Source organism: Plectrocnemia conspersa, unplaced genomic scaffold (genome assembly GCF_051122295.1).
Source record: "Plectrocnemia conspersa isolate PC_06_02 unplaced genomic scaffold, ASM5112229v1 ptg000002l, whole genome shotgun sequence".
NCBI lineage: Eukaryota > Metazoa > Arthropoda > Insecta > Trichoptera > Polycentropodidae > Plectrocnemia > Plectrocnemia conspersa.
Genome location: NW_028277166.1, coordinates 12557472 through 12567500, shown reverse-complemented (window position 1 = coordinate 12567500; position 10029 = coordinate 12557472). Strand labels below are relative to the sequence as shown.

At 38.0% G+C, this 10029-nt stretch overlaps 1 protein-coding gene and 1 long non-coding RNA gene across 4 annotated transcripts in view; one reads left to right on the top strand and one right to left on the bottom strand.

The window, feature by feature from the left end:
* nmo (serine/threonine-protein kinase nemo) overlaps positions 1–10029 on the bottom strand; it is a 50706-nt gene that overhangs the window by 29847 nt on the left and 10830 nt on the right. The gene's annotated exons all lie outside the window — the stretch shown is intronic.
* LOC148237696 (uncharacterized) lies at positions 6524–8981 on the top strand. The gene is made up of 2 exons (XR_015812216.1): positions 6524–6975; positions 7712–8981. It is a non-coding gene; the product is annotated as an uncharacterized LOC148237696 (long non-coding RNA).

The window sequence follows — 10029 nt, the reverse complement described above, 5'->3', positions numbered from 1 at the left end:
GACAGAAAAATAGTCTAGGCGCTGTAGCTGGCGCCTGAGATTTGACGTGCTTTGAATTAATTATATCTAACCAACTAAAAACAGAGACGAGATAATTTTAGCGTATTCTAATAATCTAGTGTTAATTTTGTTTACTCCTCGTAAATCACTATATTCAGCAAATAAATTCACACCTAGATAGCGACGATATAAACATCATACTGGCGAAAAAAGGGCCGCGTCTCTGAGGTCGTTCGCTCTGTGAGGCTCCGATTTGATTTTCTTGAAAATAGTACAAAGGAACAAAGGGGGGAGGTCGGCGGCCGAAACCGGTCTATTGCCGGCACTGTCCGGACACCTCTTTCAAGATGACCTGCATGAGAAGCCACCATCATGGCTGGCTGATGCTGCCGGATAGCTTCGACCGACGGACAAAAACACAAAAACGAAGAAGGACGAGCCGGCTGCACGAAATATGTAGGTTTTTATGTAAATTGGCACGTCAAACCGAAACCGGTGAACGACCGGCTTTAAAAGGTGCAGCTCGATGCAGCACGCGGATGCATATAAAAATGCCGGCACGACCGGACAATGGTCGGACCCCATCTTCACATACACACACGCTAGATGCAATAATGTTAATTTTATAATCCGACGAATATGGACAACCCCGGTGCGTTTGAAACAAAGAAGCACCATAATTGACAGACGAGTCCGGCGAACAAAGACCAAAGAGTGACGATTTTGACTAATAATCAGATTTGTGTAAATAGCATCGTTTAATTTAATAAGAGCAGCCTAGTAAATGGATAAACGATGTGTTAAATTGATATGCAGTCAATAGTGCTTTGCGTGGTCCCTTCTCTTAAATATAATAATAACAAATATGTTTTCCACAAAAGCAATCCGGTTTTGATAATTTACTATTTTTTATGAGCACAAATATAAAACGAGTTAAAGTTGCCCAGCTCACTGTCGGCATCCATTACATATGCAATGAACGTCATCGTTTGTTATCGACTGTTATTTCAATCAAAACATGTAAAAATTTCAACGCACGGCAAAAAATAACACATTCATTGCAACCACAGCAATTAATCAATGCTCGTTTAAAACACACTTTTAGGATTAAATTACGACTACTTTACATTTGATTTCAACAAACTACTTTTTATTTTTCCGAGAAAGAGCCAAAACAAACAAATTTGGACAGTTTTTACAGGATAAATAAAAAAATAACAGAAATAGTTCGGCATCCCGGTTGAACGTTCTCGATGAATGTAGAGAAATAGATGTTCACCAAATCCTAAATAAACATAAAATATTTATAGGGCTACTAAACAAGATTAAATAATAATATCGCTGAAACTGAACGACCTAGACATAAAATAACACTCGGGGGACAACTAAACAAGGATATCAAAACAAAATTAGCACAAAGTGCATCTGATGCCATTTACTTCAACACAAACAAGTTTATCTTCGAATTATTTATAAATGTCCCAATAACGGATTTATATATAATAAAAATAAACATTGAATCAATTTAACATAAAAAACGATTTTTCTCTATTATATATCTCCCCTCATCCTTGACCTGCCAGTCATTGGGTTTCCTCGTTTCCGATCATCTCAAAACCATCGATCATCTATACGGGCGATGTGTCATACGAGTTGAATAAATAGGCTCAGTGCGATTTTTTCGGTCCAAAAGATTCTTAGCGTCTCCTTCCATATCAAATTTGAGTCTATCACACACCATCGATAAATCAGCATCTTCTCGCATCGAGCACCTCAATCACGTCCACGTCAAAAATACGTTTCTTTCTCATATTCCTACTAAAATGTATATTATACATGTATACACGACGAACGATCGTCATGGCGAGTGAGTGATTCATAATCATAACAATCATAACAGGAACGAGCGATTAGTCACATGCGCGCCGACGAAAAAATCGTCTGTTTCCATCGTCCATATTCCACGAAACGATCCGGTTTTATTAATCAGGACCCGGAGCCGTTCAGAGCCGAGCGGAGCGCTAGGAATGTGGCCATCCTCCGCCTGCGTCATGTACCTGTCCGTAGTTGCGGGGAGGACATTCCGCTCTTTTATTGACCCCCTACCAAACACGCGGAGGCCAAAGGAATACCGGGTCGATATAGGCGGCCGAGTCGGATTCTGTTACGACGTTCATGCTCCGTAGATCTTCTTTACTATGGTCGTTCGCAAGAAAACGTGCCTTTGAGAATTTTCGCGCAAACTAGTGCTGCTAACGTGCCTAGCTAGCGGAGCAGAACAAACTTTCCAACTTCATAAACGGACATAATCCACGATATATTTCAACGTTTCGAAACCACTGTTTTTATTTTATAACTACAAATTTAATATTCGATTTATGAATTCCTACTAAAAACTAATCCAATCGTATGGATCGTTGTAAAAAATCCTGAATATAAACATTAGTTTAATTACATTGGACATGATTGATTTAAAAACGCTGAACGTTGAAAATTAATTAGCACAAATTAGTATAATCGTCGCGTTGATTTACTCAACGCCTTAGTAACTTGACAAGTACAAACTACAAACGCAGAACGTATTCCAAAAGTTATTTTGCGTGTTTGGAAACAGTTTGTGTCAAAGTTGTTTCTCTGGTGATGATAAAACTTGCGATGACCGTCTATTTGAAATATATAAATAATACCAGGATGATATCTGTGCATATAATAATTAAACTATTTTAATATATATTTTTTCGGTCCGGATATATAATTTAAAATTAATGTATCGTCATTATTTTATAACCTATATCAGTAGCAGTACCGAGTTTAATAACTGATAAGCTATATAAATACGACACTATGTCTCACAAAAAATGGAGTATAGCATCATATTTTAATATTTAAATACGCCTGAAACGAATAAAAGCCATAAACACTTATAATAAGAAAAGTCTGTCTCAGACCGATCAGATTATATATATTTATATATATTTTTCTTCTACTGCCGACGTAAAACCTTCCGCATCATATCCATCCATACGGTATCCGAAGATTGGGATTGACAATTTGCGCAAATGACACAAACAGCCGTGTCTTTCGTTCCGTTCATTCAGAATGTTATAATCGTATATACAGTCAGTCAATGGTTTACTGTGACGGCAAAGAGGCAAAGTACGTCCATTTGTGGTCGATCCATCCGAAATAAATTAACGGTCAATATTAGCGCGCGAATACAGTGCTTGTCAAAATTTATCAGCGAGGCGATACGCAATGAACAATCGCGAAAAGGGTCAGGGACCTACGTGCGGTGTGCGTAGGGACCGGAGAGAGCGTTGGGGTTCTACCCCAAACGCACACACCCTCCTCCAGACATCGATCCAGACGCCCGGAACGAAACAGGGGAGGACCGAGAGTGCTGAAATGACGCTTTCGCCGGGAGCGAGCGCGCGCGCAAAATCGAGCGCCGCTCGGAAAACGTGGCCCGGGTGAGTTTTCCCCGCGCGATGTGGCCCTGTTTTGTTGCTTTCAGCTTTCGACCTGCCTCCGGCGGTGGCTCTCCGCATGTGTACTTTGTATGAGTTGCTTCCTGTTTTTTAAACTCTTAAATTTTAAATCGTCCACCCGGCGTGCTAGGCCAGAACGACGCTGCTCGCTCAACGTACTATTTAAAGTTTTACCGTCAACGAAACAACCAAAAAAAACTACGTTCACCGCACAGGAAACCATACAATAAAGATATAATCAAACATTCGCCCCGGTACATTTTTACAACAAGGCACAAGCATAAGAACTCTAATTATTACTATTCAAGATGTATCTTCGTATTACCATAAATTTCATTACAACGAATTGAATCGACAACGTTGTCGATATTATATTAATATAAGTTTTTCCCACTAAAACTCTAGCGATATGTTTTTTTCTTTAGAAATCCTGCTACGCAATTAAAATAATTATTTAAGTTCATACAACGAAAGTCTTTAAAACGATAAAAACACAATAACGTATAAAAGAAACGCTACCAATTAGGGCCTATACGCACTGTCGGCTAGCCGCCAGCGACTAGCGGCCGCCGGCCCAAAAACGCAGGTAGCTAGGCTAGGCGGCTAAGCCGAGCGACTCGAGGTCGGGTAGTACATTCGCGAAGAAATTGCAATATTAATTTTAAAGAGAAAAAAATAATATTTTAATTTCAATATAATATTCAATTTACCCGTATGAAACGCTATTTGTTTCCCAAATGCAATTATAAATGTATCTGTATTATGTTAATAAAATTAATTTAAACCGAGAAGCAAGAAATAATATAAAATAATTATACATATTATTTCACAATATTTTTTTTTCGTTATCAATATTCATATAAAATTATTGTAAACAATTCGGGATTCAATTTCTACGATGAGCTTTTCTGTGTCGAAACCATTTTGTGTGAATGATGTATAAGTTGCCTCGAAAGTCGCTCCTCGTGCGAATGCACTCATCTAAACCCATGCTTTTATAGGTTGCCGCGACAGGCAAGTCGCCTGTGCATCACCTCTGCACAGGATCGCGCCTGACGCTCCGGCGACTCGGCGCCTGCGTGCGTATGCACCCATTTAAAACCATATAAAGTACAGTCGCCGGGCGGCTAGTCGCCGGCGGCTAGCCGACAGTGCGTATGGGCCCTTATTATCTAGTTGAGCTTTTTAATTCCCCGAATCCAAGTCAAGTGCCAAACCCTCAAGATTGGTAGACATATTATGCTGCTGAGGAATTTAGAGCAACCGAAAATTTGCTATAGAACACGATTGTTGTGAAGGTATTATACACATACGTAATAACGACAACTCCTTATCGATTTGATTTTTCGATTCAATCCATAATTCTTTATTGTATCAAATCAATGTATAAGTCAATGATAGAAATTAAGAATAACGCTCTTCTTAATCGCGATTTTATATACTAATGTTACGAGCGGAGCATTTAAAAAATATTTTGCGTACAGACAAATTGAAATACTGACATAGAAACAAATACAACTAGTAGCAAAACATACAAAAGCTAGTACAGCGGTACCTCAGTTTTCGTCGATAATACGTCCGAAAAGAATCGTTGAAATCCGAAACCGACGAAAACCGAGACAATTATTTGTATGTATGTATTAAAATTACGAGGCATGTAATTGAAGTGGCAACGCAAGCGCGTGGGCCACGTACGCCGACGAAATCTGATGCAACCGACGAAAACCGAGACAATTTTTTCGTGGAAAAAATCGACGAAAACCGAAACCGAGGTACAATGTATGTATGCATGCTTCCTGATATTTGCATTCATTACTTAGCAAACATCTTTAACTTTTGTATATTTCACAATCATTTGGAAAACCGCTAAAATTCATCCGATAAAAAAACCCAATCCCGATTAGTTTATTACAGCTATTTAGTAAAATATTTGAAAAAATGAATCCTTTTGCGTTTAAAGTAATCTTTGGGGAATAAAATTATAAACGAACAGTTTGGTTTCCGCTAAAATCACTCAACACATCGACTTAATAATTTGACGGAGCATATGTGCGTTAATTTTAATATATAAAAAAAGAGTCTCTTAATGTTAAGATATAGAAAAAGCTTTCGAAACAGTATGGCATGACGGTTCGATTCATAAACTATACTAATACAAAACTCCTGACTATCTGCTACGCTTAATACGCTCAGTTTCAATAAATAATGAACACTCGATACTGCGCAAAATTCCAACTGGAGTTCCACAGGGAAGTTGCTCGGGCCGTTTCTCTTTATCTTATATACGAACGATATCCCAACAAAAAAAATATGCTTTTATCAATGTACGCTGACGATACAGTAATTATAACTAGTTCTTACGGTCTTAAACCAATCGTGAAAAATTTACAAAAATCTTTTGAAATCTTAAATAAATATTTTGAGATGTGAAAACTTATAACCAACCGAATTAAAACAGAAGCAATACTTTTCACAAAACGTAGACAAAATATGTCTCCACCTCTCCTAAATGAAGCGGGCAGTATCTTAAAATGGAAAACAAGCGTTAAATACCTAGGATTAAATTGAATAAGCATATTTTGGAACGTTGCTCTAAAGGGCTTGCCGCCAGTCGACCCTTAAACCGATATTTAATAGAAAATCTATGAACAATTAATTAAACCCATTTTAACATATACCTATCCGGTGTGGAGTAACACCAGTAAATACTATTTTTTTTCTACATTACAAGTTATTCAAAATAATGCTATTAAAATAATATAGAATACACATTTTTGAAACAATCTTAAAAAATGCATATTAGCCTTCAAATACAAACAATTAAAGAACACTTTCATTTTCATACCAAAAAATATTTTGCGAAACCACACTAACACACTAATCTCGTGTATCGGTGACTACTATAAAAACAACATTAAATTTAAATACAAGCACAAAAAGCCAATGCATATATGTATTGCTTTAGAAGCTAAAGCAGCATATTAATGGTTCCGAATCTTCAGGAAAATGTAATAAAATTATCACTTAATTCATTGTTTTTTTTTATTTTTTATACCTTCCTTTTTCTTTCGCTAAAATTGTAATAGGTTTTTCAACTTTTACCTTAAATTATAACCACCAACGTTTTATTTGATATTTTTTAATCAAATTGTAACTAATACGAATTGTAAACATGAAAATGGTTATAAACCAGTAACATGTATAAGTATATATAATTATTATGTTTGTAAAATTATTTATATATTATTTCAAGCAGATTTAATTTCCAATTTGTCTGGTCTAAATTACATTACATACATATGTCACAAGGATAGACATTCAATTTACAGTAATTGAGTTGAGGGACGAATGCTTCTCTCATTGTTAATTTTGTAACACAATGTCGCGATCAGAGACGATATAACTGGGAACAAAGCGCGAACGAAAGATAACGGTTAAAAAGACCAACTTTCCCTGTATTGATTTTGATACGACGTATCTGTATAGAGTAGAGTCTCCAATTCGAGTACTCGATACTCGAGTATTTTTGTCTATTTTTCAAGTACTTGATAATCGAGTATTTTGAAAATTACTCGATTAATACTCGAAATTAAAAAATTTTGAAATATTTCAGAAACAAAAATAACTTTAACTCGGTCCGGTAAAGGTTAGCGTCTTGCTTTTATTTGGCGTTTATGCCCGAAGTCCCGAGTTAGAGCGGTTACTATCAGGTATAATTTTTTCATAGTTCCATAGTTGCATAGTTCCGGTCGTCGGCTATGTTAGTGGGTACGACGGAGAAATTTCTTGTGTTTTCTGTTCGACAGTCCCGACTTATCTAATTCATGGCAATGAACAATATGAAATATCAACAAAAAAAGCGAACAGATATAAATTAGAAGCCTTATCCAACGCGTTAATGACAATAAGACCAACATCAACAGCAACGGAAAGGGTTTTTTCCATAACGGGAATAATAACACCAAAGGTTAGCAGTAATATTAAATTCGAGACACTTTTTGCATTATTGTTTTTAAAAAGTATGTTCGTGAAGTTAAAATAATTGTAAAAATTACCATACTAAGTATTTTATTTATTTATTTATATGTGCACGAATTTGAATAATAGCTATTTTGGTACGTTTGGTAAATACTCGAAAGTACTCGAGTACTCGAGTATTTTAAAATTTTAATATTAGATACTCGAGTAGTTGATGGTTCGAGTAATTGGAGACTCTAGTATAGAGGTACCTAAATAATGAACATTGATGAAGATATACTTAAAGTAATTCGTCCGCTTTGCAAAATCCGCCTAAGCCCGCTAGACTATTCAAAGAACGCGATCACCGTGAAATTAGCCGACAAGAAATCGTCGATACCAGGCTCGAGAAATCATTCCACACCGCAACCGAGTCGTGGGATCATCGTTTAAAACTCGATAAATTAGCATATTTGAATCGCGGCTTTCGAATCAAATCATGCTCGTTTAAAAGCAACTTGTAAAGTACCGTCCAAGGTTCCCGGCGAATTTTCCGACCGCGGGGCGCTAATGTACATATATTTGCGCCTAGCCTAGGCCGAGCAAACATCGAACGCGATCGCGCCGCATATGCCGGCAGTTAGGAGATCGACTTTCCCATAGATTCGATTCGTCAATAGGTCACACCCTGGCACGGATGGCCGCCGAAGAGATCAATTAACACAGGGGTCCGCCGCTTCTTCGCCGACGACGATACGATCACGGGGTCCAATGCTCCCACGGTGCGACGTACTTGCAGTTCGTTGATACGCCGCGATGCACGGGAGGAAGCGAACGTCACGACACACATACACGCAGCGATGTGATAGGACAACTATGGAAGGTTTCACGGTGTACAGGCAGGCACGGTAGCGATGGTTTTATGCGTTTCGTATTATGAGCTATGATGAAAAGTGGTGAGGTGACATGAAAAGCCCGACTACTTTGTAAACTATACAGCTGTTGGTAGAATGAAGGAGTGAAGTATTAGTACAACCCAAATACGAGTATTTATCTATGAGCTACATTCGCAGTGGCTGCCCTAACATATAATCTAGCTTCCAGAATATCGATCATAACGAAGGTAGAGTATATGTCATGGTTTGTGCATGCATCAATCATTGTTAACATTTACTAAACAATAGCTTTTGCAACAGTATTGTTAATTTAAATGTTATACCGTGAAATTCTACAAAATTTCACTAGTTTGTTTTACGAGGTGTTTTACTATTCATTAACTAATGGAAATCTGTTGAACGATCTCTAGCAAACCACCAAATAAGCGAAATATATTTTCCCCTATCAAAACATCGATCGTGCTCCTGTTTCAGACCTCTGTAAACTTTCGACTTTGACTCGCCAAGAGGAAGAAAGCCATGTGTCGCCTGGGTTAACGTTCGTTTCGATCAGCTGATCGACCAGGTGAGCCGAGCGCGATGACGTGTGCTACTCCGTCATCGATTACACGAAACCGTAGTTTTTCGACGTCTTTCATACTCACAAGATGGGTGTGAACGAAATTAGTATTTTTCGCATATCAAATTATGCACATTCCACGGAAGTATGTATGTAACGATAATGAAATTAGCACTACGGACCATGCTGCTAAACGACATCCGACATAATAAATTCGCAGCGCTCGCGAAGCTAAATAAATTAAAAATCAGGTTCAAACCGGGCAGGTTACGCATTGCGCGTAATTTTCCAAAGTTGATGATACAAAAAAGAGCAATTTCGCGGCGTGATTCAAAATTAAATGGTTAAAATCATAAATGAAATATGTACATATCCTCCCATCAACTGGGCATGATCAACGGAGCAAAGCATGATTCGACGTTTCGAAATAATTGAATACAAAAAAGACAGGCAAGTTGTTAAGATAAATAAGAATATAAAGTTAACAGTTACGACGACGATGACAGTTTTAACCGAAGAACGATAATTATTACAAGTCGACCTAAATCGTATTCGAAAGATTTTTGATGAGACGCCGCCGCCGCTCTTGTCGACAGCGAAATTTTTTCGCTCTGAATATTTCCAAGAACGCCGATTCGCAGCCGTTTTTCTTTCTATCGAGTTTAATGCAACGTCATTATTATTGAGTGGAATGATCCTACATTCTTTCAGATTAATCAAGACTATTAGAGTGTGCGTAGTCGCATATTTAGAAATTATCACAGAACAGAAAATTGTTGAGTGGCGAGTGCGAATTAGACAAATAACAGCAGCACACCATTGACCGCTTAATGTTGTCGTTTAATTAACGAACTCGTCTTCTGCGGTCGTCCTAACGACCGACGTGTGCAGGGTCATCACTCTTTGCCCCTTCGGCGGCGACAATACTGTTGCGTGTTTATTATTTATTAAAAAAGGGTAGCGTCCATCAATTCGAACTACACATCGGAGCCGACGAGGTACCTCCAAGGTCGCAGGTTGCTAACCTCTGTCACGCTCGGATCTCCTCTGGCCGCAAGGTGTTCTCTTCGCGGCCAGGTATACGATCCGCAGTGTCGCCGGAAGTGGCTTCGCCGATTCTTTGCATCGT